The 22,098-nt window shown below is 41.4% G+C and overlaps 66 non-coding genes across 66 annotated transcripts; all 66 read right to left on the bottom strand.

Moving 5' to 3' along the window:
- Positions 1-235: 235 nt before the first annotated feature.
- trnaq-cug (transfer RNA glutamine (anticodon CUG)) lies at positions 236-307 on the bottom strand. Its single transcript has one exon. It is a non-coding gene; the product is annotated as a tRNA-Gln (tRNA).
- A 115-nt stretch (positions 308-422) lies between these two features.
- Positions 423-494, bottom strand: trnaq-uug (transfer RNA glutamine (anticodon UUG)). The gene has a single exon. It is a non-coding gene; the product is annotated as a tRNA-Gln (tRNA).
- Positions 495-906: 412 nt separating this feature from the next.
- trnaq-cug (transfer RNA glutamine (anticodon CUG)) lies at positions 907-978 on the bottom strand. The gene has a single exon. It is a non-coding gene; the product is annotated as a tRNA-Gln (tRNA).
- Positions 979-1,093: 115 nt separating this feature from the next.
- Positions 1,094-1,165, bottom strand: trnaq-uug (transfer RNA glutamine (anticodon UUG)). The gene has a single exon. It is a non-coding gene; the product is annotated as a tRNA-Gln (tRNA).
- A 413-nt stretch (positions 1,166-1,578) lies between these two features.
- Positions 1,579-1,650, bottom strand: trnaq-cug (transfer RNA glutamine (anticodon CUG)). The gene has a single exon. It is a non-coding gene; the product is annotated as a tRNA-Gln (tRNA).
- Positions 1,651-1,765: 115 nt separating this feature from the next.
- On the bottom strand, positions 1,766-1,837 carry trnaq-uug (transfer RNA glutamine (anticodon UUG)). The gene has a single exon. It is a non-coding gene; the product is annotated as a tRNA-Gln (tRNA).
- Positions 1,838-2,249: 412 nt separating this feature from the next.
- trnaq-cug (transfer RNA glutamine (anticodon CUG)) lies at positions 2,250-2,321 on the bottom strand. Its single transcript has one exon. It is a non-coding gene; the product is annotated as a tRNA-Gln (tRNA).
- A 115-nt stretch (positions 2,322-2,436) lies between these two features.
- Positions 2,437-2,508, bottom strand: trnaq-uug (transfer RNA glutamine (anticodon UUG)). The gene has a single exon. It is a non-coding gene; the product is annotated as a tRNA-Gln (tRNA).
- A 412-nt stretch (positions 2,509-2,920) lies between these two features.
- Positions 2,921-2,992, bottom strand: trnaq-cug (transfer RNA glutamine (anticodon CUG)). Its single transcript has one exon. It is a non-coding gene; the product is annotated as a tRNA-Gln (tRNA).
- A 115-nt stretch (positions 2,993-3,107) lies between these two features.
- Positions 3,108-3,179, bottom strand: trnaq-uug (transfer RNA glutamine (anticodon UUG)). The gene has a single exon. It is a non-coding gene; the product is annotated as a tRNA-Gln (tRNA).
- A 412-nt stretch (positions 3,180-3,591) lies between these two features.
- On the bottom strand, positions 3,592-3,663 carry trnaq-cug (transfer RNA glutamine (anticodon CUG)). The gene has a single exon. It is a non-coding gene; the product is annotated as a tRNA-Gln (tRNA).
- A 115-nt stretch (positions 3,664-3,778) lies between these two features.
- trnaq-uug (transfer RNA glutamine (anticodon UUG)) lies at positions 3,779-3,850 on the bottom strand. Its single transcript has one exon. It is a non-coding gene; the product is annotated as a tRNA-Gln (tRNA).
- Positions 3,851-4,262: 412 nt separating this feature from the next.
- Positions 4,263-4,334, bottom strand: trnaq-cug (transfer RNA glutamine (anticodon CUG)). The gene has a single exon. It is a non-coding gene; the product is annotated as a tRNA-Gln (tRNA).
- Positions 4,335-4,449: 115 nt separating this feature from the next.
- trnaq-uug (transfer RNA glutamine (anticodon UUG)) lies at positions 4,450-4,521 on the bottom strand. Its single transcript has one exon. It is a non-coding gene; the product is annotated as a tRNA-Gln (tRNA).
- A 413-nt stretch (positions 4,522-4,934) lies between these two features.
- trnaq-cug (transfer RNA glutamine (anticodon CUG)) lies at positions 4,935-5,006 on the bottom strand. The gene has a single exon. It is a non-coding gene; the product is annotated as a tRNA-Gln (tRNA).
- Positions 5,007-5,121: 115 nt separating this feature from the next.
- Positions 5,122-5,193, bottom strand: trnaq-uug (transfer RNA glutamine (anticodon UUG)). Its single transcript has one exon. It is a non-coding gene; the product is annotated as a tRNA-Gln (tRNA).
- Positions 5,194-5,606: 413 nt separating this feature from the next.
- Positions 5,607-5,678, bottom strand: trnaq-cug (transfer RNA glutamine (anticodon CUG)). The gene has a single exon. It is a non-coding gene; the product is annotated as a tRNA-Gln (tRNA).
- A 115-nt stretch (positions 5,679-5,793) lies between these two features.
- On the bottom strand, positions 5,794-5,865 carry trnaq-uug (transfer RNA glutamine (anticodon UUG)). The gene has a single exon. It is a non-coding gene; the product is annotated as a tRNA-Gln (tRNA).
- A 413-nt stretch (positions 5,866-6,278) lies between these two features.
- Positions 6,279-6,350, bottom strand: trnaq-cug (transfer RNA glutamine (anticodon CUG)). Its single transcript has one exon. It is a non-coding gene; the product is annotated as a tRNA-Gln (tRNA).
- Positions 6,351-6,465: 115 nt separating this feature from the next.
- Positions 6,466-6,537, bottom strand: trnaq-uug (transfer RNA glutamine (anticodon UUG)). The gene has a single exon. It is a non-coding gene; the product is annotated as a tRNA-Gln (tRNA).
- A 413-nt stretch (positions 6,538-6,950) lies between these two features.
- Positions 6,951-7,022, bottom strand: trnaq-cug (transfer RNA glutamine (anticodon CUG)). Its single transcript has one exon. It is a non-coding gene; the product is annotated as a tRNA-Gln (tRNA).
- A 115-nt stretch (positions 7,023-7,137) lies between these two features.
- Positions 7,138-7,209, bottom strand: trnaq-uug (transfer RNA glutamine (anticodon UUG)). Its single transcript has one exon. It is a non-coding gene; the product is annotated as a tRNA-Gln (tRNA).
- A 413-nt stretch (positions 7,210-7,622) lies between these two features.
- Positions 7,623-7,694, bottom strand: trnaq-cug (transfer RNA glutamine (anticodon CUG)). The gene has a single exon. It is a non-coding gene; the product is annotated as a tRNA-Gln (tRNA).
- A 115-nt stretch (positions 7,695-7,809) lies between these two features.
- trnaq-uug (transfer RNA glutamine (anticodon UUG)) lies at positions 7,810-7,881 on the bottom strand. Its single transcript has one exon. It is a non-coding gene; the product is annotated as a tRNA-Gln (tRNA).
- A 413-nt stretch (positions 7,882-8,294) lies between these two features.
- On the bottom strand, positions 8,295-8,366 carry trnaq-cug (transfer RNA glutamine (anticodon CUG)). Its single transcript has one exon. It is a non-coding gene; the product is annotated as a tRNA-Gln (tRNA).
- A 115-nt stretch (positions 8,367-8,481) lies between these two features.
- trnaq-uug (transfer RNA glutamine (anticodon UUG)) lies at positions 8,482-8,553 on the bottom strand. The gene has a single exon. It is a non-coding gene; the product is annotated as a tRNA-Gln (tRNA).
- A 413-nt stretch (positions 8,554-8,966) lies between these two features.
- Positions 8,967-9,038, bottom strand: trnaq-cug (transfer RNA glutamine (anticodon CUG)). The gene has a single exon. It is a non-coding gene; the product is annotated as a tRNA-Gln (tRNA).
- Positions 9,039-9,153: 115 nt separating this feature from the next.
- Positions 9,154-9,225, bottom strand: trnaq-uug (transfer RNA glutamine (anticodon UUG)). Its single transcript has one exon. It is a non-coding gene; the product is annotated as a tRNA-Gln (tRNA).
- Positions 9,226-9,637: 412 nt separating this feature from the next.
- trnaq-cug (transfer RNA glutamine (anticodon CUG)) lies at positions 9,638-9,709 on the bottom strand. The gene has a single exon. It is a non-coding gene; the product is annotated as a tRNA-Gln (tRNA).
- Positions 9,710-9,824: 115 nt separating this feature from the next.
- Positions 9,825-9,896, bottom strand: trnaq-uug (transfer RNA glutamine (anticodon UUG)). The gene has a single exon. It is a non-coding gene; the product is annotated as a tRNA-Gln (tRNA).
- Positions 9,897-10,309: 413 nt separating this feature from the next.
- trnaq-cug (transfer RNA glutamine (anticodon CUG)) lies at positions 10,310-10,381 on the bottom strand. Its single transcript has one exon. It is a non-coding gene; the product is annotated as a tRNA-Gln (tRNA).
- A 115-nt stretch (positions 10,382-10,496) lies between these two features.
- trnaq-uug (transfer RNA glutamine (anticodon UUG)) lies at positions 10,497-10,568 on the bottom strand. The gene has a single exon. It is a non-coding gene; the product is annotated as a tRNA-Gln (tRNA).
- Positions 10,569-10,981: 413 nt separating this feature from the next.
- Positions 10,982-11,053, bottom strand: trnaq-cug (transfer RNA glutamine (anticodon CUG)). Its single transcript has one exon. It is a non-coding gene; the product is annotated as a tRNA-Gln (tRNA).
- A 115-nt stretch (positions 11,054-11,168) lies between these two features.
- On the bottom strand, positions 11,169-11,240 carry trnaq-uug (transfer RNA glutamine (anticodon UUG)). The gene has a single exon. It is a non-coding gene; the product is annotated as a tRNA-Gln (tRNA).
- Positions 11,241-11,652: 412 nt separating this feature from the next.
- On the bottom strand, positions 11,653-11,724 carry trnaq-cug (transfer RNA glutamine (anticodon CUG)). Its single transcript has one exon. It is a non-coding gene; the product is annotated as a tRNA-Gln (tRNA).
- A 115-nt stretch (positions 11,725-11,839) lies between these two features.
- trnaq-uug (transfer RNA glutamine (anticodon UUG)) lies at positions 11,840-11,911 on the bottom strand. Its single transcript has one exon. It is a non-coding gene; the product is annotated as a tRNA-Gln (tRNA).
- Positions 11,912-12,324: 413 nt separating this feature from the next.
- trnaq-cug (transfer RNA glutamine (anticodon CUG)) lies at positions 12,325-12,396 on the bottom strand. Its single transcript has one exon. It is a non-coding gene; the product is annotated as a tRNA-Gln (tRNA).
- A 115-nt stretch (positions 12,397-12,511) lies between these two features.
- On the bottom strand, positions 12,512-12,583 carry trnaq-uug (transfer RNA glutamine (anticodon UUG)). Its single transcript has one exon. It is a non-coding gene; the product is annotated as a tRNA-Gln (tRNA).
- A 413-nt stretch (positions 12,584-12,996) lies between these two features.
- trnaq-cug (transfer RNA glutamine (anticodon CUG)) lies at positions 12,997-13,068 on the bottom strand. Its single transcript has one exon. It is a non-coding gene; the product is annotated as a tRNA-Gln (tRNA).
- A 115-nt stretch (positions 13,069-13,183) lies between these two features.
- trnaq-uug (transfer RNA glutamine (anticodon UUG)) lies at positions 13,184-13,255 on the bottom strand. The gene has a single exon. It is a non-coding gene; the product is annotated as a tRNA-Gln (tRNA).
- Positions 13,256-13,668: 413 nt separating this feature from the next.
- On the bottom strand, positions 13,669-13,740 carry trnaq-cug (transfer RNA glutamine (anticodon CUG)). Its single transcript has one exon. It is a non-coding gene; the product is annotated as a tRNA-Gln (tRNA).
- A 115-nt stretch (positions 13,741-13,855) lies between these two features.
- trnaq-uug (transfer RNA glutamine (anticodon UUG)) lies at positions 13,856-13,927 on the bottom strand. The gene has a single exon. It is a non-coding gene; the product is annotated as a tRNA-Gln (tRNA).
- Positions 13,928-14,339: 412 nt separating this feature from the next.
- On the bottom strand, positions 14,340-14,411 carry trnaq-cug (transfer RNA glutamine (anticodon CUG)). The gene has a single exon. It is a non-coding gene; the product is annotated as a tRNA-Gln (tRNA).
- Positions 14,412-14,526: 115 nt separating this feature from the next.
- trnaq-uug (transfer RNA glutamine (anticodon UUG)) lies at positions 14,527-14,598 on the bottom strand. Its single transcript has one exon. It is a non-coding gene; the product is annotated as a tRNA-Gln (tRNA).
- Positions 14,599-15,011: 413 nt separating this feature from the next.
- On the bottom strand, positions 15,012-15,083 carry trnaq-cug (transfer RNA glutamine (anticodon CUG)). The gene has a single exon. It is a non-coding gene; the product is annotated as a tRNA-Gln (tRNA).
- A 115-nt stretch (positions 15,084-15,198) lies between these two features.
- On the bottom strand, positions 15,199-15,270 carry trnaq-uug (transfer RNA glutamine (anticodon UUG)). The gene has a single exon. It is a non-coding gene; the product is annotated as a tRNA-Gln (tRNA).
- A 413-nt stretch (positions 15,271-15,683) lies between these two features.
- trnaq-cug (transfer RNA glutamine (anticodon CUG)) lies at positions 15,684-15,755 on the bottom strand. The gene has a single exon. It is a non-coding gene; the product is annotated as a tRNA-Gln (tRNA).
- A 115-nt stretch (positions 15,756-15,870) lies between these two features.
- On the bottom strand, positions 15,871-15,942 carry trnaq-uug (transfer RNA glutamine (anticodon UUG)). The gene has a single exon. It is a non-coding gene; the product is annotated as a tRNA-Gln (tRNA).
- A 413-nt stretch (positions 15,943-16,355) lies between these two features.
- Positions 16,356-16,427, bottom strand: trnaq-cug (transfer RNA glutamine (anticodon CUG)). The gene has a single exon. It is a non-coding gene; the product is annotated as a tRNA-Gln (tRNA).
- Positions 16,428-16,542: 115 nt separating this feature from the next.
- On the bottom strand, positions 16,543-16,614 carry trnaq-uug (transfer RNA glutamine (anticodon UUG)). Its single transcript has one exon. It is a non-coding gene; the product is annotated as a tRNA-Gln (tRNA).
- Positions 16,615-17,027: 413 nt separating this feature from the next.
- trnaq-cug (transfer RNA glutamine (anticodon CUG)) lies at positions 17,028-17,099 on the bottom strand. Its single transcript has one exon. It is a non-coding gene; the product is annotated as a tRNA-Gln (tRNA).
- Positions 17,100-17,214: 115 nt separating this feature from the next.
- trnaq-uug (transfer RNA glutamine (anticodon UUG)) lies at positions 17,215-17,286 on the bottom strand. Its single transcript has one exon. It is a non-coding gene; the product is annotated as a tRNA-Gln (tRNA).
- A 412-nt stretch (positions 17,287-17,698) lies between these two features.
- Positions 17,699-17,770, bottom strand: trnaq-cug (transfer RNA glutamine (anticodon CUG)). The gene has a single exon. It is a non-coding gene; the product is annotated as a tRNA-Gln (tRNA).
- Positions 17,771-17,885: 115 nt separating this feature from the next.
- trnaq-uug (transfer RNA glutamine (anticodon UUG)) lies at positions 17,886-17,957 on the bottom strand. The gene has a single exon. It is a non-coding gene; the product is annotated as a tRNA-Gln (tRNA).
- A 413-nt stretch (positions 17,958-18,370) lies between these two features.
- On the bottom strand, positions 18,371-18,442 carry trnaq-cug (transfer RNA glutamine (anticodon CUG)). Its single transcript has one exon. It is a non-coding gene; the product is annotated as a tRNA-Gln (tRNA).
- A 115-nt stretch (positions 18,443-18,557) lies between these two features.
- On the bottom strand, positions 18,558-18,629 carry trnaq-uug (transfer RNA glutamine (anticodon UUG)). The gene has a single exon. It is a non-coding gene; the product is annotated as a tRNA-Gln (tRNA).
- A 412-nt stretch (positions 18,630-19,041) lies between these two features.
- Positions 19,042-19,113, bottom strand: trnaq-cug (transfer RNA glutamine (anticodon CUG)). Its single transcript has one exon. It is a non-coding gene; the product is annotated as a tRNA-Gln (tRNA).
- A 114-nt stretch (positions 19,114-19,227) lies between these two features.
- Positions 19,228-19,299, bottom strand: trnaq-uug (transfer RNA glutamine (anticodon UUG)). Its single transcript has one exon. It is a non-coding gene; the product is annotated as a tRNA-Gln (tRNA).
- Positions 19,300-19,711: 412 nt separating this feature from the next.
- Positions 19,712-19,783, bottom strand: trnaq-cug (transfer RNA glutamine (anticodon CUG)). Its single transcript has one exon. It is a non-coding gene; the product is annotated as a tRNA-Gln (tRNA).
- Positions 19,784-19,898: 115 nt separating this feature from the next.
- On the bottom strand, positions 19,899-19,970 carry trnaq-uug (transfer RNA glutamine (anticodon UUG)). Its single transcript has one exon. It is a non-coding gene; the product is annotated as a tRNA-Gln (tRNA).
- Positions 19,971-20,382: 412 nt separating this feature from the next.
- trnaq-cug (transfer RNA glutamine (anticodon CUG)) lies at positions 20,383-20,454 on the bottom strand. Its single transcript has one exon. It is a non-coding gene; the product is annotated as a tRNA-Gln (tRNA).
- A 115-nt stretch (positions 20,455-20,569) lies between these two features.
- Positions 20,570-20,641, bottom strand: trnaq-uug (transfer RNA glutamine (anticodon UUG)). The gene has a single exon. It is a non-coding gene; the product is annotated as a tRNA-Gln (tRNA).
- Positions 20,642-21,048: 407 nt separating this feature from the next.
- trnaq-cug (transfer RNA glutamine (anticodon CUG)) lies at positions 21,049-21,120 on the bottom strand. The gene has a single exon. It is a non-coding gene; the product is annotated as a tRNA-Gln (tRNA).
- Positions 21,121-21,225: 105 nt separating this feature from the next.
- trnaq-uug (transfer RNA glutamine (anticodon UUG)) lies at positions 21,226-21,297 on the bottom strand. The gene has a single exon. It is a non-coding gene; the product is annotated as a tRNA-Gln (tRNA).
- Positions 21,298-21,711: 414 nt separating this feature from the next.
- On the bottom strand, positions 21,712-21,783 carry trnaq-cug (transfer RNA glutamine (anticodon CUG)). Its single transcript has one exon. It is a non-coding gene; the product is annotated as a tRNA-Gln (tRNA).
- A 114-nt stretch (positions 21,784-21,897) lies between these two features.
- Positions 21,898-21,969, bottom strand: trnaq-uug (transfer RNA glutamine (anticodon UUG)). The gene has a single exon. It is a non-coding gene; the product is annotated as a tRNA-Gln (tRNA).
- Positions 21,970-22,098: the final 129 nt, after the last annotated feature.

Here is a 22,098-nt window from a genome sequence, read left to right as displayed (position 1 = left end):
TCGGATTGTAGGATTCAGAGTCCTGAGTGATAACCTTTACAGCATAGAACCCTGTAGTCAATACTCTGTTTCCTGGCCAGAAACGGTGTCAACTACCAGGCACTCATAGTATGCGTTTACCGTAGGCTAGCCATTCGTGCGTAACAAGAGTGCTTATCGACTCCCACCCACTTGTTTCTTTCACGCAACTATTTAAAGTTGACAGGGGAGGAGTGTGTCACTGCAAAATCAAGGTAGGTCCTACCGAGATTTGAACTCGGATCGCAGGATTCAGAGTCCTGAGTGCTAACCATTACACCATAGAACCCTATACAGAGTATTTATTGTAGAGTTCCGATTTTCCTGTCATTTGTACACCGGATAAACATCAGATTATGAGGTTTTTGGTTGGCCATGTGAATAATTCAGCACCAAAAATAGGAAGGTTCTACCGAGATTTGAACTCGGATCACTGGATTCAAAGTCCAGAGTGCTAACCATTACACCATAGAACCATATTCTAAATCCACATGGAAATTGAAAAAAAAAAATTCTGCGTGTAATTAGCAACAGCGGACTGTCGTTCCTTCACGTGCTGCAAATACTTTCAACTGACAACAATATTTGGACAGCTATATTCTATTTCCACGAGGCAAATTAATTGACATGGTAGTATCGTCCAAGATTTAAACTCGGATTGTAGGATTCAGAGTCCTGAGTGATAACCTTTACAGCATAGAACCCTGTAGTCAATACTCTGTTTCCTGGCCAGAAACGGTGTCAACTACCAGGCACTCATAGTATGCGTTTACCGTAGGCTAGCCATTCGTGCGTAACAAGAGTGCTTATCGACTCCCACCCACTTGTTTCTTTCACGCAACTATTTAAAGTTGACAGGGGAGGAGTGTGTCACTGCAAAATCAAGGTAGGTCCTACCGAGATTTGAACTCGGATCGCAGGATTCAGAGTCCTGAGTGCTAACCATTACACCATAGAACCCTATACAGAGTATTTATTGTAGAGTTCCGATTTTCCTGTCATTTGTACACCGGATAAACATCAGATTATGAGGTTTTTGGTTGGCCATGTGAATAATTCAGCACCAAAAATAGGAAGGTTCTACCGAGATTTGAACTCGGATCACTGGATTCAAAGTCCAGAGTGCTAACCATTACACCATAGAACCATATTCTAAATCCACATGGAAATTGAAAAAAAAAAATTCTGCGTGTAATTAGCAACAGCGGACTGTCGTTCCTTCACGTGCTGCAAATACTTTCAACTGACAACAATATTTGGACAGCTATATTCTATTTCCACGAGGCAAATTAATTGACATGGTAGTATCGTCCAAGATTTAAACTCGGATTGTAGGATTCAGAGTCCTGAGTGATAACCTTTACAGCATAGAACCCTGTAGTCAATACTCTGTTTCCTGGCCAGAAACGGTGTCAACTACCAGGCACTCATAGTATGCGTTTACCGTAGGCTAGCCATTCGTGCGTAACAAGAGTGCTTATCGACTCCCACCCACTTGTTTCTTTCACGCAACTATTTTAAAGTTGACAGGGGAGGAGTGTGTCACTGCAAAATCAAGGTAGGTCCTACCGAGATTTGAACTCGGATCGCAGGATTCAGAGTCCTGAGTGCTAACCATTACACCATAGAACCCTATACAGAGTATTTATTGTAGAGTTCCGATTTTCCTGTCATTTGTACACCGGATAAACATCAGATTATGAGGTTTTTGGTTGGCCATGTGAATAATTCAGCACCAAAAATAGGAAGGTTCTACCGAGATTTGAACTCGGATCACTGGATTCAAAGTCCAGAGTGCTAACCATTACACCATAGAACCATATTCTAAATCCACATGGAAATTGAAAAAAAAAAATCTGCGTGTAATTAGCAACAGCGGACTGTCGTTCCTTCACGTGCTGCAAATACTTTCAACTGACAACAATATTTGGACAGCTATATTCTATTTCCACGAGGCAAATTAATTGACATGGTAGTATCGTCCAAGATTTAAACTCGGATTGTAGGATTCAGAGTCCTGAGTGATAACCTTTACAGCATAGAACCCTGTAGTCAATACTCTGTTTCCTGGCCAGAAACGGTGTCAACTACCAGGCACTCATAGTATGCGTTTACCGTAGGCTAGCCATTCGTGCGTAACAAGAGTGCTTATCGACTCCCACCCACTTGTTTCTTTCACGCAACTATTTAAAAGTTGACAGGGGAGGAGTGTGTCACTGCAAAATCAAGGTAGGTCCTACCGAGATTTGAACTCGGATCGCAGGATTCAGAGTCCTGAGTGCTAACCATTACACCATAGAACCCTATACAGAGTATTTATTGTAGAGTTCCGATTTTCCTGTCATTTGTACACCGGATAAACATCAGATTATGAGGTTTTTGGTTGGCCATGTGAATAATTCAGCACCAAAAATAGGAAGGTTCTACCGAGATTTGAACTCGGATCACTGGATTCAAAGTCCAGAGTGCTAACCATTACACCATAGAACCATATTCTAAATCCACATGGAAATTGAAAAAAAAAAATTCTGCGTGTAATTAGCAACAGCGGACTGTCGTTCCTTCACGTGCTGCAAATACTTTCAACTGACAACAATATTTGGACAGCTATATTCTATTTCCACGAGGCAAATTAATTGACATGGTAGTATCGTCCAAGATTTAAACTCGGATTGTAGGATTCAGAGTCCTGAGTGATAACCTTTACAGCATAGAACCCTGTAGTCAATACTCTGTTTCCTGGCCAGAAACGGTGTCAACTACCAGGCACTCATAGTATGCGTTTACCGTAGGCTAGCCATTCGTGCGTAACAAGAGTGCTTATCGACTCCCACCCACTTGTTTCTTTCACGCAACTATTTAAAGTTGACAGGGGAGGAGTGTGTCACTGCAAAATCAAGGTAGGTCCTACCGAGATTTGAACTCGGATCGCAGGATTCAGAGTCCTGAGTGCTAACCATTACACCATAGAACCCTATACAGAGTATTTATTGTAGAGTTCCGATTTTCCTGTCATTTGTACACCGGATAAACATCAGATTATGAGGTTTTTGGTTGGCCATGTGAATAATTCAGCACCAAAAATAGGAAGGTTCTACCGAGATTTGAACTCGGATCACTGGATTCAAAGTCCAGAGTGCTAACCATTACACCATAGAACCATATTCTAAATCCACATGGAAATTGAAAAAAAAAAATTCTGCGTGTAATTAGCAACAGCGGACTGTCGTTCCTTCACGTGCTGCAAATACTTTCAACTGACAACAATATTTGGACAGCTATATTCTATTTCCACGAGGCAAATTAATTGACATGGTAGTATCGTCCAAGATTTAAACTCGGATTGTAGGATTCAGAGTCCTGAGTGATAACCTTTACAGCATAGAACCCTGTAGTCAATACTCTGTTTCCTGGCCAGAAACGGTGTCAACTACCAGGCACTCATAGTATGCGTTTACCGTAGGCTAGCCATTCGTGCGTAACAAGAGTGCTTATCGACTCCCACCCACTTGTTTCTTTCACGCAACTATTTAAAGTTGACAGGGGAGGAGTGTGTCACTGCAAAATCAAGGTAGGTCCTACCGAGATTTGAACTCGGATCGCAGGATTCAGAGTCCTGAGTGCTAACCATTACACCATAGAACCCTATACAGAGTATTTATTGTAGAGTTCCGATTTTCCTGTCATTTGTACACCGGATAAACATCAGATTATGAGGTTTTTGGTTGGCCATGTGAATAATTCAGCACCAAAAATAGGAAGGTTCTACCGAGATTTGAACTCGGATCACTGGATTCAAAGTCCAGAGTGCTAACCATTACACCATAGAACCATATTCTAAATCCACATGGAAATTGAAAAAAAAAAATTCTGCGTGTAATTAGCAACAGCGGACTGTCGTTCCTTCACGTGCTGCAAATACTTTCAACTGACAACAATATTTGGACAGCTATATTCTATTTCCACGAGGCAAATTAATTGACATGGTAGTATCGTCCAAGATTTAAACTCGGATTGTAGGATTCAGAGTCCTGAGTGATAACCTTTACAGCATAGAACCCTGTAGTCAATACTCTGTTTCCTGGCCAGAAACGGTGTCAACTACCAGGCACTCATAGTATGCGTTTACCGTAGGCTAGCCATTCGTGCGTAACAAGAGTGCTTATCGACTCCCACCCACTTGTTTCTTTCACGCAACTATTTAAAGTTGACAGGGGAGGAGTGTGTCACTGCAAAATCAAGGTAGGTCCTACCGAGATTTGAACTCGGATCGCAGGATTCAGAGTCCTGAGTGCTAACCATTACACCATAGAACCCTATACAGAGTATTTATTGTAGAGTTCCGATTTTCCTGTCATTTGTACACCGGATAAACATCAGATTATGAGGTTTTTGGTTGGCCATGTGAATAATTCAGCACCAAAAATAGGAAGGTTCTACCGAGATTTGAACTCGGATCACTGGATTCAAAGTCCAGAGTGCTAACCATTACACCATAGAACCATATTCTAAATCCACATGGAAATTGAAAAAAAAAAATTCTGCGTGTAATTAGCAACAGCGGACTGTCGTTCCTTCACGTGCTGCAAATACTTTCAACTGACAACAATATTTGGACAGCTATATTCTATTTCCACGAGGCAAATTAATTGACATGGTAGTATCGTCCAAGATTTAAACTCGGATTGTAGGATTCAGAGTCCTGAGTGATAACCTTTACAGCATAGAACCCTGTAGTCAATACTCTGTTTCCTGGCCAGAAACGGTGTCAACTACCAGGCACTCATAGTATGCGTTTACCGTAGGCTAGCCATTCGTGCGTAACAAGAGTGCTTATCGACTCCCACCCACTTGTTTCTTTCACGCAACTATTTAAAAGTTGACAGGGGAGGAGTGTGTCACTGCAAAATCAAGGTAGGTCCTACCGAGATTTGAACTCGGATCGCAGGATTCAGAGTCCTGAGTGCTAACCATTACACCATAGAACCCTATACAGAGTATTTATTGTAGAGTTCCGATTTTCCTGTCATTTGTACACCGGATAAACATCAGATTATGAGGTTTTTGGTTGGCCATGTGAATAATTCAGCACCAAAAATAGGAAGGTTCTACCGAGATTTGAACTCGGATCACTGGATTCAAAGTCCAGAGTGCTAACCATTACACCATAGAACCATATTCTAAATCCACATGGAAATTGAAAAAAAAAAATTCTGCGTGTAATTAGCAACAGCGGACTGTCGTTCCTTCACGTGCTGCAAATACTTTCAACTGACAACAATATTTGGACAGCTATATTCTATTTCCACGAGGCAAATTAATTGACATGGTAGTATCGTCCAAGATTTAAACTCGGATTGTAGGATTCAGAGTCCTGAGTGATAACCTTTACAGCATAGAACCCTGTAGTCAATACTCTGTTTCCTGGCCAGAAACGGTGTCAACTACCAGGCACTCATAGTATGCGTTTACCGTAGGCTAGCCATTCGTGCGTAACAAGAGTGCTTATCGACTCCCACCCACTTGTTTCTTTCACGCAACTATTTAAAAGTTGACAGGGGAGGAGTGTGTCACTGCAAAATCAAGGTAGGTCCTACCGAGATTTGAACTCGGATCGCAGGATTCAGAGTCCTGAGTGCTAACCATTACACCATAGAACCCTATACAGAGTATTTATTGTAGAGTTCCGATTTTCCTGTCATTTGTACACCGGATAAACATCAGATTATGAGGTTTTTGGTTGGCCATGTGAATAATTCAGCACCAAAAATAGGAAGGTTCTACCGAGATTTGAACTCGGATCACTGGATTCAAAGTCCAGAGTGCTAACCATTACACCATAGAACCATATTCTAAATCCACATGGAAATTGAAAAAAAAAAATTCTGCGTGTAATTAGCAACAGCGGACTGTCGTTCCTTCACGTGCTGCAAATACTTTCAACTGACAACAATATTTGGACAGCTATATTCTATTTCCACGAGGCAAATTAATTGACATGGTAGTATCGTCCAAGATTTAAACTCGGATTGTAGGATTCAGAGTCCTGAGTGATAACCTTTACAGCATAGAACCCTGTAGTCAATACTCTGTTTCCTGGCCAGAAACGGTGTCAACTACCAGGCACTCATAGTATGCGTTTACCGTAGGCTAGCCATTCGTGCGTAACAAGAGTGCTTATCGACTCCCACCCACTTGTTTCTTTCACGCAACTATTTAAAAGTTGACAGGGGAGGAGTGTGTCACTGCAAAATCAAGGTAGGTCCTACCGAGATTTGAACTCGGATCGCAGGATTCAGAGTCCTGAGTGCTAACCATTACACCATAGAACCCTATACAGAGTATTTATTGTAGAGTTCCGATTTTCCTGTCATTTGTACACCGGATAAACATCAGATTATGAGGTTTTTGGTTGGCCATGTGAATAATTCAGCACCAAAAATAGGAAGGTTCTACCGAGATTTGAACTCGGATCACTGGATTCAAAGTCCAGAGTGCTAACCATTACACCATAGAACCATATTCTAAATCCACATGGAAATTGAAAAAAAAAAATTCTGCGTGTAATTAGCAACAGCGGACTGTCGTTCCTTCACGTGCTGCAAATACTTTCAACTGACAACAATATTTGGACAGCTATATTCTATTTCCACGAGGCAAATTAATTGACATGGTAGTATCGTCCAAGATTTAAACTCGGATTGTAGGATTCAGAGTCCTGAGTGATAACCTTTACAGCATAGAACCCTGTAGTCAATACTCTGTTTCCTGGCCAGAAACGGTGTCAACTACCAGGCACTCATAGTATGCGTTTACCGTAGGCTAGCCATTCGTGCGTAACAAGAGTGCTTATCGACTCCCACCCACTTGTTTCTTTCACGCAACTATTTTAAAGTTGACAGGGGAGGAGTGTGTCACTGCAAAATCAAGGTAGGTCCTACCGAGATTTGAACTCGGATCGCAGGATTCAGAGTCCTGAGTGCTAACCATTACACCATAGAACCCTATACAGAGTATTTATTGTAGAGTTCCGATTTTCCTGTCATTTGTACACCGGATAAACATCAGATTATGAGGTTTTTGGTTGGCCATGTGAATAATTCAGCACCAAAAATAGGAAGGTTCTACCGAGATTTGAACTCGGATCACTGGATTCAAAGTCCAGAGTGCTAACCATTACACCATAGAACCATATTCTAAATCCACATGGAAATTGAAAAAAAAAAATTCTGCGTGTAATTAGCAACAGCGGACTGTCGTTCCTTCACGTGCTGCAAATACTTTCAACTGACAACAATATTTGGACAGCTATATTCTATTTCCACGAGGCAAATTAATTGACATGGTAGTATCGTCCAAGATTTAAACTCGGATTGTAGGATTCAGAGTCCTGAGTGATAACCTTTACAGCATAGAACCCTGTAGTCAATACTCTGTTTCCTGGCCAGAAACGGTGTCAACTACCAGGCACTCATAGTATGCGTTTACCGTAGGCTAGCCATTCGTGCGTAACAAGAGTGCTTATCGACTCCCACCCACTTGTTTCTTTCACGCAACTATTTAAAAGTTGACAGGGGAGGAGTGTGTCACTGCAAAATCAAGGTAGGTCCTACCGAGATTTGAACTCGGATCGCAGGATTCAGAGTCCTGAGTGCTAACCATTACACCATAGAACCCTATACAGAGTATTTATTGTAGAGTTCCGATTTTCCTGTCATTTGTACACCGGATAAACATCAGATTATGAGGTTTTTGGTTGGCCATGTGAATAATTCAGCACCAAAAATAGGAAGGTTCTACCGAGATTTGAACTCGGATCACTGGATTCAAAGTCCAGAGTGCTAACCATTACACCATAGAACCATATTCTAAATCCACATGGAAATTGAAAAAAAAAAATTCTGCGTGTAATTAGCAACAGCGGACTGTCGTTCCTTCACGTGCTGCAAATACTTTCAACTGACAACAATATTTGGACAGCTATATTCTATTTCCACGAGGCAAATTAATTGACATGGTAGTATCGTCCAAGATTTAAACTCGGATTGTAGGATTCAGAGTCCTGAGTGATAACCTTTACAGCATAGAACCCTGTAGTCAATACTCTGTTTCCTGGCCAGAAACGGTGTCAACTACCAGGCACTCATAGTATGCGTTTACCGTAGGCTAGCCATTCGTGCGTAACAAGAGTGCTTATCGACTCCCACCCACTTGTTTCTTTCACGCAACTATTTAAAAGTTGACAGGGGAGGAGTGTGTCACTGCAAAATCAAGGTAGGTCCTACCGAGATTTGAACTCGGATCGCAGGATTCAGAGTCCTGAGTGCTAACCATTACACCATAGAACCCTATACAGAGTATTTATTGTAGAGTTCCGATTTTCCTGTCATTTGTACACCGGATAAACATCAGATTATGAGGTTTTTGGTTGGCCATGTGAATAATTCAGCACCAAAAATAGGAAGGTTCTACCGAGATTTGAACTCGGATCACTGGATTCAAAGTCCAGAGTGCTAACCATTACACCATAGAACCATATTCTAAATCCACATGGAAATTGAAAAAAAAAAATTCTGCGTGTAATTAGCAACAGCGGACTGTCGTTCCTTCACGTGCTGCAAATACTTTCAACTGACAACAATATTTGGACAGCTATATTCTATTTCCACGAGGCAAATTAATTGACATGGTAGTATCGTCCAAGATTTAAACTCGGATTGTAGGATTCAGAGTCCTGAGTGATAACCTTTACAGCATAGAACCCTGTAGTCAATACTCTGTTTCCTGGCCAGAAACGGTGTCAACTACCAGGCACTCATAGTATGCGTTTACCGTAGGCTAGCCATTCGTGCGTAACAAGAGTGCTTATCGACTCCCACCCACTTGTTTCTTTCACGCAACTATTTAAAAGTTGACAGGGGAGGAGTGTGTCACTGCAAAATCAAGGTAGGTCCTACCGAGATTTGAACTCGGATCGCAGGATTCAGAGTCCTGAGTGCTAACCATTACACCATAGAACCCTATACAGAGTATTTATTGTAGAGTTCCGATTTTCCTGTCATTTGTACACCGGATAAACATCAGATTATGAGGTTTTTGGTTGGCCATGTGAATAATTCAGCACCAAAAATAGGAAGGTTCTACCGAGATTTGAACTCGGATCACTGGATTCAAAGTCCAGAGTGCTAACCATTACACCATAGAACCATATTCTAAATCCACATGGAAATTGAAAAAAAAAAATTCTGCGTGTAATTAGCAACAGCGGACTGTCGTTCCTTCACGTGCTGCAAATACTTTCAACTGACAACAATATTTGGACAGCTATATTCTATTTCCACGAGGCAAATTAATTGACATGGTAGTATCGTCCAAGATTTAAACTCGGATTGTAGGATTCAGAGTCCTGAGTGATAACCTTTACAGCATAGAACCCTGTAGTCAATACTCTGTTTCCTGGCCAGAAACGGTGTCAACTACCAGGCACTCATAGTATGCGTTTACCGTAGGCTAGCCATTCGTGCGTAACAAGAGTGCTTATCGACTCCCACCCACTTGTTTCTTTCACGCAACTATTTAAAGTTGACAGGGGAGGAGTGTGTCACTGCAAAATCAAGGTAGGTCCTACCGAGATTTGAACTCGGATCGCAGGATTCAGAGTCCTGAGTGCTAACCATTACACCATAGAACCCTATACAGAGTATTTATTGTAGAGTTCCGATTTTCCTGTCATTTGTACACCGGATAAACATCAGATTATGAGGTTTTTGGTTGGCCATGTGAATAATTCAGCACCAAAAATAGGAAGGTTCTACCGAGATTTGAACTCGGATCACTGGATTCAAAGTCCAGAGTGCTAACCATTACACCATAGAACCATATTCTAAATCCACATGGAAATTGAAAAAAAAAAATTCTGCGTGTAATTAGCAACAGCGGACTGTCGTTCCTTCACGTGCTGCAAATACTTTCAACTGACAACAATATTTGGACAGCTATATTCTATTTCCACGAGGCAAATTAATTGACATGGTAGTATCGTCCAAGATTTAAACTCGGATTGTAGGATTCAGAGTCCTGAGTGATAACCTTTACAGCATAGAACCCTGTAGTCAATACTCTGTTTCCTGGCCAGAAACGGTGTCAACTACCAGGCACTCATAGTATGCGTTTACCGTAGGCTAGCCATTCGTGCGTAACAAGAGTGCTTATCGACTCCCACCCACTTGTTTCTTTCACGCAACTATTTAAAAGTTGACAGGGGAGGAGTGTGTCACTGCAAAATCAAGGTAGGTCCTACCGAGATTTGAACTCGGATCGCAGGATTCAGAGTCCTGAGTGCTAACCATTACACCATAGAACCCTATACAGAGTATTTATTGTAGAGTTCCGATTTTCCTGTCATTTGTACACCGGATAAACATCAGATTATGAGGTTTTTGGTTGGCCATGTGAATAATTCAGCACCAAAAATAGGAAGGTTCTACCGAGATTTGAACTCGGATCACTGGATTCAAAGTCCAGAGTGCTAACCATTACACCATAGAACCATATTCTAAATCCACATGGAAATTGAAAAAAAAAAATTCTGCGTGTAATTAGCAACAGCGGACTGTCGTTCCTTCACGTGCTGCAAATACTTTCAACTGACAACAATATTTGGACAGCTATATTCTATTTCCACGAGGCAAATTAATTGACATGGTAGTATCGTCCAAGATTTAAACTCGGATTGTAGGATTCAGAGTCCTGAGTGATAACCTTTACAGCATAGAACCCTGTAGTCAATACTCTGTTTCCTGGCCAGAAACGGTGTCAACTACCAGGCACTCATAGTATGCGTTTACCGTAGGCTAGCCATTCGTGCGTAACAAGAGTGCTTATCGACTCCCACCCACTTGTTTCTTTCACGCAACTATTTAAAAGTTGACAGGGGAGGAGTGTGTCACTGCAAAATCAAGGTAGGTCCTACCGAGATTTGAACTCGGATCGCAGGATTCAGAGTCCTGAGTGCTAACCATTACACCATAGAACCCTATACAGAGTATTTATTGTAGAGTTCCGATTTTCCTGTCATTTGTACACCGGATAAACATCAGATTATGAGGTTTTTGGTTGGCCATGTGAATAATTCAGCACCAAAAATAGGAAGGTTCTACCGAGATTTGAACTCGGATCACTGGATTCAAAGTCCAGAGTGCTAACCATTACACCATAGAACCATATTCTAAATCCACATGGAAATTGAAAAAAAAAAATTCTGCGTGTAATTAGCAACAGCGGACTGTCGTTCCTTCACGTGCTGCAAATACTTTCAACTGACAACAATATTTGGACAGCTATATTCTATTTCCACGAGGCAAATTAATTGACATGGTAGTATCGTCCAAGATTTAAACTCGGATTGTAGGATTCAGAGTCCTGAGTGATAACCTTTACAGCATAGAACCCTGTAGTCAATACTCTGTTTCCTGGCCAGAAACGGTGTCAACTACCAGGCACTCATAGTATGCGTTTACCGTAGGCTAGCCATTCGTGCGTAACAAGAGTGCTTATCGACTCCCACCCACTTGTTTCTTTCACGCAACTATTTAAAGTTGACAGGGGAGGAGTGTGTCACTGCAAAATCAAGGTAGGTCCTACCGAGATTTGAACTCGGATCGCAGGATTCAGAGTCCTGAGTGCTAACCATTACACCATAGAACCCTATACAGAGTATTTATTGTAGAGTTCCGATTTTCCTGTCATTTGTACACCGGATAAACATCAGATTATGAGGTTTTTGGTTGGCCATGTGAATAATTCAGCACCAAAAATAGGAAGGTTCTACCGAGATTTGAACTCGGATCACTGGATTCAAAGTCCAGAGTGCTAACCATTACACCATAGAACCATATTCTAAATCCACATGGAAATTGAAAAAAAAAAATTCTGCGTGTAATTAGCAACAGCGGACTGTCGTTCCTTCACGTGCTGCAAATACTTTCAACTGACAACAATATTTGGACAGCTATATTCTATTTCCACGAGGCAAATTAATTGACATGGTAGTATCGTCCAAGATTTAAACTCGGATTGTAGGATTCAGAGTCCTGAGTGATAACCTTTACAGCATAGAACCCTGTAGTCAATACTCTGTTTCCTGGCCAGAAACGGTGTCAACTACCAGGCACTCATAGTATGCGTTTACCGTAGGCTAGCCATTCGTGCGTAACAAGAGTGCTTATCGACTCCCACCCACTTGTTTCTTTCACGCAACTATTTAAAAGTTGACAGGGGAGGAGTGTGTCACTGCAAAATCAAGGTAGGTCCTACCGAGATTTGAACTCGGATCGCAGGATTCAGAGTCCTGAGTGCTAACCATTACACCATAGAACCCTATACAGAGTATTTATTGTAGAGTTCCGATTTTCCTGTCATTTGTACACCGGATAAACATCAGATTATGAGGTTTTTGGTTGGCCATGTGAATAATTCAGCACCAAAAATAGGAAGGTTCTACCGAGATTTGAACTCGGATCACTGGATTCAAAGTCCAGAGTGCTAACCATTACACCATAGAACCATATTCTAAATCCACATGGAAATTGAAAAAAAAAAATTCTGCGTGTAATTAGCAACAGCGGACTGTCGTTCCTTCACGTGCTGCAAATACTTTCAACTGACAACAATATTTGGACAGCTATATTCTATTTCCACGAGGCAAATTAATTGACATGGTAGTATCGTCCAAGATTTAAACTCGGATTGTAGGATTCAGAGTCCTGAGTGATAACCTTTACAGCATAGAACCCTGTAGTCAATACTCTGTTTCCTGGCCAGAAACGGTGTCAACTACCAGGCACTCATAGTATGCGTTTACCGTAGGCTAGCCATTCGTGCGTAACAAGAGTGCTTATCGACTCCCACCCACTTGTTTCTTTCACGCAACTATTTAAAAGTTGACAGGGGAGGAGTGTGTCACTGCAAAATCAAGGTAGGTCCTACCGAGATTTGAACTCGGATCGCAGGATTCAGAGTCCTGAGTGCTAACCATTACACCATAGAACCCTATACAGAGTATTTATTGTAGAGTTCCGATTTTCCTGTCATTTGTACACCGGATAAACATCAGATTATGAGGTTTTTGGTTGGCCATGTGAATAATTCAGCACCAAAAATAGGAAGGTTCTACCGAGATTTGAACTCGGATCACTGGATTCAAAGTCCAGAGTGCTAACCATTACACCATAGAACCATATTCTAAATCCACATGGAAATTGAAAAAAAAAAATTCTGCGTGTAATTAGCAACAGCGGACTGTCGTTCCTTCACGTGCTGCAAATACTTTCAACTGACAACAATATTTGGACAGCTATATTCTATTTCCACGAGGCAAATTAATTGACATGGTAGTATCGTCCAAGATTTAAACTCGGATTGTAGGATTCAGAGTCCTGAGTGATAACCTTTACAGCATAGAACCCTGTAGTCAATACTCTGTTTCCTGGCCAGAAACGGTGTCAACTACCAGGCACTCATAGTATGCGTTTACCGTAGGCTAGCCATTCGTGCGTAACAAGAGTGCTTATCGACTCCCACCCACTTGTTTCTTTCACGCAACTATTTAAAAGTTGACAGGGGAGGAGTGTGTCACTGCAAAATCAAGGTAGGTCCTACCGAGATTTGAACTCGGATCGCAGGATTCAGAGTCCTGAGTGCTAACCATTACACCATAGAACCCTATACAGAGTATTTATTGTAGAGTTCCGATTTTCCTGTCATTTGTACACCGGATAAACATCAGATTATGAGGTTTTTGGTTGGCCATGTGAATAATTCAGCACCAAAAATAGGAAGGTTCTACCGAGATTTGAACTCGGATCACTGGATTCAAAGTCCAGAGTGCTAACCATTACACCATAGAACCATATTCTAAATCCACATGGAAATTGAAAAAAAAAAATTCTGCGTGTAATTAGCAACAGCGGACTGTCGTTCCTTCACGTGCTGCAAATACTTTCAACTGACAACAATATTTGGACAGCTATATTCTATTTCCACGAGGCAAATTAATTGACATGGTAGTATCGTCCAAGATTTAAACTCGGATTGTAGGATTCAGAGTCCTGAGTGATAACCTTTACAGCATAGAACCCTGTAGTCAATACTCTGTTTCCTGGCCAGAAACGGTGTCAACTACCAGGCACTCATAGTATGCGTTTACCGTAGGCTAGCCATTCGTGCGTAACAAGAGTGCTTATCGACTCCCACCCACTTGTTTCTTTCACGCAACTATTTAAAGTTGACAGGGGAGGAGTGTGTCACTGCAAAATCAAGGTAGGTCCTACCGAGATTTGAACTCGGATCGCAGGATTCAGAGTCCTGAGTGCTAACCATTACACCATAGAACCCTATACAGAGTATTTATTGTAGAGTTCCGATTTTCCTGTCATTTGTACACCGGATAAACATCAGATTATGAGGTTTTTGGTTGGCCATGTGAATAATTCAGCACCAAAAATAGGAAGGTTCTACCGAGATTTGAACTCGGATCACTGGATTCAAAGTCCAGAGTGCTAACCATTACACCATAGAACCATATTCTAAATCCACATGGAAATTGAAAAAAAAAAATTCTGCGTGTAATTAGCAACAGCGGACTGTCGTTCCTTCACGTGCTGCAAATACTTTCAACTGACAACAATATTTGGACAGCTATATTCTATTTCCACGAGGCAAATTAATTGACATGGTAGTATCGTCCAAGATTTAAACTCGGATTGTAGGATTCAGAGTCCTGAGTGATAACCTTTACAGCATAGAACCCTGTAGTCAATACTCTGTTTCCTGGCCAGAAACGGTGTCAACTACCAGGCACTCATAGTATGCGTTTACCGTAGGCTAGCCATTCGTGCGTAACAAGAGTGCTTATCGACTCCCACCCACTTGTTTCTTTCACGCAACTATTTAAAAGTTGACAGGGGAGGAGTGTGTCACTGCAAAATCAAGGTAGGTCCTACCGAGATTTGAACTCGGATCGCAGGATTCAGAGTCCTGAGTGCTAACCATTACACCATAGAACCCTATACAGAGTATTTATTGTAGAGTTCCGATTTTCCTGTCATTTGTACACCGGATAAACATCAGATTATGAGGTTTTTGGTTGGCCATGTGAATAATTCAGCACCAAAAATAGGAAGGTTCTACCGAGATTTGAACTCGGATCACTGGATTCAAAGTCCAGAGTGCTAACCATTACACCATAGAACCATATTCTAAATCCACATGGAAATTGAAAAAAAAAAATTCTGCGTGTAATTAGCAACAGCGGACTGTCGTTCCTTCACGTGCTGCAAATACTTTCAACTGACAACAATATTTGGACAGCTATATTCTATTTCCACGAGGCAAATTAATTGACATGGTAGTATCGTCCAAGATTTAAACTCGGATTGTAGGATTCAGAGTCCTGAGTGATAACCTTTACAGCATAGAACCCTGTAGTCAATACTCTGTTTCCTGGCCAGAAACGGTGTCAACTACCAGGCACTCATAGTATGCGTTTACCGTAGGCTAGCCATTCGTGCGTAACAAGAGTGCTTATCGACTCCCACCCACTTGTTTCTTTCACGCAACTATTTAAAAGTTGACAGGGGAGGAGTGTGTCACTGCAAAATCAAGGTAGGTCCTACCGAGATTTGAACTCGGATCGCAGGATTCAGAGTCCTGAGTGCTAACCATTACACCATAGAACCCTATACAGAGTATTTATTGTAGAGTTCCGATTTTCCTGTCATTTGTACACCGGATAAACATCAGATTATGAGGTTTTTGGTTGGCCATGTGAATAATTCAGCACCAAAAATAGGAAGGTTCTACCGAGATTTGAACTCGGATCACTGGATTCAAAGTCCAGAGTGCTAACCATTACACCATAGAACCATATTCTAAATCCACATGGAAATTGAAAAAAAAAAATTCTGCGTGTAATTAGCAACAGCGGACTGTCGTTCCTTCACGTGCTGCAAATACTTTCAACTGACAACAATATTTGGACAGCTATATTCTATTTCCACGAGGCAAATTAATTGACATGGTAGTATCGTCCAAGATTTAAACTCGGATTGTAGGATTCAGAGTCCTGAGTGATAACCTTTACAGCATAGAACCCTGTAGTCAATACTCTGTTTCCTGGCCAGAAACGGTGTCAACTACCAGGCACTCATAGTATGCGTTTACCGTAGGCTAGCCATTCGTGCGTAACAAGAGTGCTTATCGACTCCCACCCACTTGTTTCTTTCACGCAACTATTTAAAAGTTGACAGGGGAGGAGTGTGTCACTGCAAAATCAAGGTAGGTCCTACCGAGATTTGAACTCGGATCGCAGGATTCAGAGTCCTGAGTGCTAACCATTACACCATAGAACCCTATACAGAGTATTTATTGTAGAGTTCCGATTTTCCTGTCATTTGTACACCGGATAAACATCAGATTATGAGGTTTTTGGTTGGCCATGTGAATAATTCAGCACCAAAAATAGGAAGGTTCTACCGAGATTTGAACTCGGATCACTGGATTCAAAGTCCAGAGTGCTAACCATTACACCATAGAACCATATTCTAAATCCACATGGAAATTGAAAAAAAAAAATTCTGCGTGTAATTAGCAACAGCGGACTGTCGTTCCTTCACGTGCTGCAAATACTTTCAACTGACAACAATATTTGGACAGCTATATTCTATTTCCACGAGGCAAATTAATTGACATGGTAGTATCGTCCAAGATTTAAACTCGGATTGTAGGATTCAGAGTCCTGAGTGATAACCTTTACAGCATAGAACCCTGTAGTCAATACTCTGTTTCCTGGCCAGAAACGGTGTCAACTACCAGGCACTCATAGTATGCGTTTACCGTAGGCTAGCCATTCGTGCGTAACAAGAGTGCTTATCGACTCCCACCCACTTGTTTCTTTCACGCAACTATTTAAAAGTTGACAGGGGAGGAGTGTGTCACTGCAAAATCAAGGTAGGTCCTACCGAGATTTGAACTCGGATCGCAGGATTCAGAGTCCTGAGTGCTAACCATTACACCATAGAACCCTATACAGAGTATTTATTGTAGAGTTCCGATTTTCCTGTCATTTGTACACCGGATAAACATCAGATTATGAGGTTTTTGGTTGGCCATGTGAATAATTCAGCACCAAAAATAGGAAGGTTCTACCGAGATTTGAACTCGGATCACTGGATTCAAAGTCCAGAGTGCTAACCATTACACCATAGAACCATATTCTAAATCCACATGGAAATTGAAAAAAAAAATTCTGCGTGTAATTAGCAACAGCGGACTGTCGTTCCTTCACGTGCTGCAAATACTTTCAACTGACAACAATATTTGGACAGCTATATTCTATTTCCACGAGGCAAATTAATTGACATGGTAGTATCGTCCAAGATTTAAACTCGGATTGTAGGATTCAGAGTCCTGAGTGATAACCTTTACAGCATAGAACCCTGTAGTCAATACTCTGTTTCCTGGCCAGAAACGGTGTCAACTACCAGGCACTCATAGTATGCGTTTACCGTAGGCTAGCCATTCGTGCGTAACAAGAGTGCTTATCGACTCCCACCCACTTGTTTCTTTCACGCAACTATTTAAAAGTTGACAGGGGAGGAGTGTGTCACTGCAAAATCAAGGTAGGTCCTACCGAGATTTGAACTCGGATCGCAGGATTCAGAGTCCTGAGTGCTAACCATTACACCATAGAACCCTATACAGAGTATTTATTGTAGAGTTCCGATTTTCCTGTCATTTGTACACCGGATAAACATCAGATTATGAGGTTTTTGGTTGGCCATGTGAATAATTCAGCACCAAAAATAGGAAGGTTCTACCGAGATTTGAACTCGGATCACTGGATTCAAAGTCCAGAGTGCTAACCATTACACCATAGAACCATATTCTAAATCCACATGGAAATTGAAAAAAAAAAATTCTGCGTGTAATTAGCAACAGCGGACTGTCGTTCCTTCACGTGCTGCAAATACTTTCAACTGACAACAATATTTGGACAGCTATATTCTATTTCCACGAGGCAAATTAATTGACATGGTAGTATCGTCCAAGATTTAAACTCGGATTGTAGGATTCAGAGTCCTGAGTGATAACCTTTACAGCATAGAACCCTGTAGTCAATACTCTGTTTCCTGGCCAGAAACGGTGTCAACTACCAGGCACTCATAGTATGCGTTTACCGTAGGCTAGCCATTCGTGCGTAACAAGAGTGCTTATCGACTCCCACCCACTTGTTTCTTTCACGCAACTATTTAAAAGTTGACAGGGGAGGAGTGTGTCACTGCAAAATCAAGGTAGGTCCTACCGAGATTTGAACTCGGATCGCAGGATTCAGAGTCCTGAGTGCTAACCATTACACCATAGAACCCTATACAGAGTATTTATTGTAGAGTTCCGATTTTCCTGTCATTTGTACACCGGATAAACATCAGATTATGAGGTTTTTGGTTGGCCATGTGAATAATTCAGCACCAAAAATAGGAAGGTTCTACCGAGATTTGAACTCGGATCACTGGATTCAAAGTCCAGAGTGCTAACCATTACACCATAGAACCATATTCTAAATCCACATGGAAATTGAAAAAAAAAATTCTGCGTGTAATTAGCAACAGCGGACTGTCGTTCCTTCACGTGCTGCAAATACTTTCAACTGACAACAATATTTGGACAGCTATATTCTATTTCCACGAGGCAAATTAATTGACATGGTAGTATCGTCCAAGATTTAAACTCGGATTGTAGGATTCAGAGTCCTGAGTGATAACCTTTACAGCATAGAACCCTGTAGTCAATACTCTGTTTCCTGGCCAGAAACGGTGTCAACTACCAGGCACTCATAGTATGCGTTTACCGTAGGCTAGCCATTCGTGCGTAACAAGAGTGCTTATCGACTCCCACCCACTTGTTTCTTTCACGCAACTATTTAAAAGTTGACAGGGGAGGAGTGTGTCACTGCAAAATCAAGGTAGGTCCTACCGAGATTTGAACTCGGATCGCAGGATTCAGAGTCCTGAGTGCTAACCATTACACCATAGAACCCTATACAGAGTATTTATTGTAGAGTTCCGATTTTCCTGTCATTTGTACACCGGATAAACATCAGATTATGAGGTTTTGGTTGGCCATGTGAATAATTCAGCACCAAAAATAGGAAGGTTCTACCGAGATTTGAACTCGGATCACTGGATTCAAAGTCCAGAGTGCTAACCATTACACCATAGAACCATATTCTAAATCCACATGGAAATTGAAAAAAAAAATTCTGCGTGTAATTAGCAACAGCGGACTGTCGTTCCTTCACGTGCTGCAAATACTTTCAACTGACAACAATATTTGGACAGCTATATTCTATTTCCACGAGGCAAATTAATTGACATGGTAGTATCGTCCAAGATTTAAACTCGGATTGTAGGATTCAGAGTCCTGAGTGATAACCTTTACAGCATAGAACCCTGTAGTCAATACTCTGTTTCCTGGCCAGAAACGGTGTCAACTACCAGGCACTCATAGTATGCGTTTACCGTAGGCTAGCCATTCGTGCGTAACAAGAGTGCTTATCGACTCCCACCCACTTGTTTCTTTCACGCAACTATTTAAAAGTTGACAGGGGAGGAGTGTGTCACTGCAAAATCAAGGTAGGTCCTACCGAGATTTGAACTCGGATCGCAGGATTCAGAGTCCTGAGTGCTAACCATTACACCATAGAACCCTATACAGAGTATTTATTGTAGAGTTCCGATTTTCCTGTCATTTGTACACCGGATAAACATCAGATTATGAGGTTTTTGGTTGGCCATGTGAATAATTCAGCACCAAAAATAGGAAGGTTCTACCGAGATTTGAACTCGGATCACTGGATTCAAAGTCCAGAGTGCTAACCATTACACCATAGAACCATATTCTAAATCCACATGGAAATTGAAAAAAAAAAATTCTGCGTGTAATTAGCAACAGCGGACTGTCGTTCCTTCACGTGCTGCAAATACTTTCAACTGACAACAATATTTGGACAGCTATATTCTATTTCCACGAGGCAAATTAATTGACATGGTAGTATCGTCCAAGATTTAAACTCGGATTGTAGGATTCAGAGTCCTGAGTGATAACCTTTACAGCATAGAACCCTGTAGTCAATACTCTGTTTCCTGGCCAGAAACGGTGTCAACTACCAGGCACTCATAGTATGCGTTTACCGTAGGCTAGCCATTCGTGCGTAACAAGAGTGCTTATCGACTCCCACCCACTTGTTTCTTTCACGCAACTATTTAAAGTTGACAGGGGAGGAGTGTGTCACTGCAAAATCAAGGTAGGTCCTACCGAGATTTGAACTCGGATCGCAGGATTCAGAGTCCTGAGTGCTAACCATTACACCATAGAACCCTATACAGAGTATTTATTGTAGAGTTCCGATTTTCCTGTCATTTGTACACCGGATAAACATCAGATTATGAGGTTTTTGGTTGGCCATGTGAATAATTCAGCACCAAAAATAGGAAGGTTCTACCGAGATTTGAACTCGGATCACTGGATTCAAAGTCCAGAGTGCTAACCATTACACCATAGAACCATATTCTAAATCCACATGGAAATTGAAAAAAAAAATTCTGCGTGTAATTAGCAACAGCGGACTGTCGTCCTTCACGTGGCTGCAAATACTTTCAACTGACAACATATTGGACAGCTATATTCTATTTCCACGAGGCAAATTAATTGACATGGTAGTATCGTCCAAGATTTAAACTCGGATTGTAGGATTCAGAGTCCTGAGTGATAACCTTTACAGCATAGAACCCTGTAGTCATACTCTGTTTCCTGGCCAGAAACGGTGTCAAACTACCAGGCACGCATAGTATGCGTTTACCGTAGGCTAGCCATTCGTGCGTAACAGAGAGTGCTTATCGACTCCCACCCACTTGTTTCTTTCACCAACTATTTAAAGTTGACAGGGGAGAGTGTGTCACTGCAAAATCAGGTAGGTCCTACCGAGATTTGAACTCGGATCGCAGGATTCAGAGTCCTGAGTGCTAACCATTACACCATAGAACCCTATACAGAGTATTTATTGTAGAGTTCCGATTTTTGTACACCGGATAAACATCAGATTATGAGGTTTTGGTTGGCCATGTGAATAATTCAGCACCAAAAATAGGAAGGTTCTACCGAGATTTGAACTCGGATCACTGGATTCAAAGTCCAGAGTGCTAACCATTACACCATAGAACCATATTCTAAATCCACATGGAAATTGAAAAAAAAAAATTCTGCGTGTAATTAGCAACAGCGGACTGTCGTTCCTTCACGTGCTGCAAATACTTTCAACTGACAACAATATTTGGACAGCTATATTCTATTTCCACGAGGCAAATTAATTGACATGGTAGTATCGTCCAAGATTTAAACTCGGATTGTAGGATTCAGAGTCCTGAGTGATAACCTTTACAGCATAGAACCCTGTAGTCAATACTCTGTTTCCTGGCCAGAAACGGTGTCAACTACCAGGCACTCATAGTATGCGTTTACCGTAGGCTAGCCATTCGTGCGTAACAAGAGTGCTTATCGACTCCCACCCACTTGTTTCTTTCACGCAACTATTTTAAAAGTTGACAGGGGAGGAGTGTGTCACTGCAAAATCAAGGTAGGTCCTACCGAGATTTGAACTCGGATCGCAGGATTCAGAGTCCTGAGTGCTAACCATTACACCATAGAACCCTATACAGAGTATTTATTGTAGAGTTCCGATTTCCTGTCATTTGTACACCGGATAAACATCAGATTATGAGGTTTTTGGTTGGCCATGTGAATAATTCAGCACCAAAAATAGGAAGGTTCTACCGAGATTTGAACTCGGATCACTGGATTCAAAGTCCAGAGTGCTAACCATTACACCATAGAACCATATTCTAAATCCACATGGAAATTGAAAAAAAAAATCTGCGTGTAATTAGCAACAGCGGACTGTCGTTCCTTCACGTGCTGCAATCTTTCAACTGACAACAATATTTGGACAGTCTATATTCTATTTCC

The sequence above is a fragment of the Oncorhynchus kisutch genome, unplaced genomic scaffold (genome assembly GCF_002021735.2).
Source record: "Oncorhynchus kisutch isolate 150728-3 unplaced genomic scaffold, Okis_V2 scaffold1655, whole genome shotgun sequence".
Taxonomy (NCBI): Eukaryota; Metazoa; Chordata; class Actinopteri; order Salmoniformes; family Salmonidae; genus Oncorhynchus; species Oncorhynchus kisutch.
Note: the sequence above shows the minus strand (reverse complement) of the source record. Positions and strands in the feature narration are given on the sequence as shown.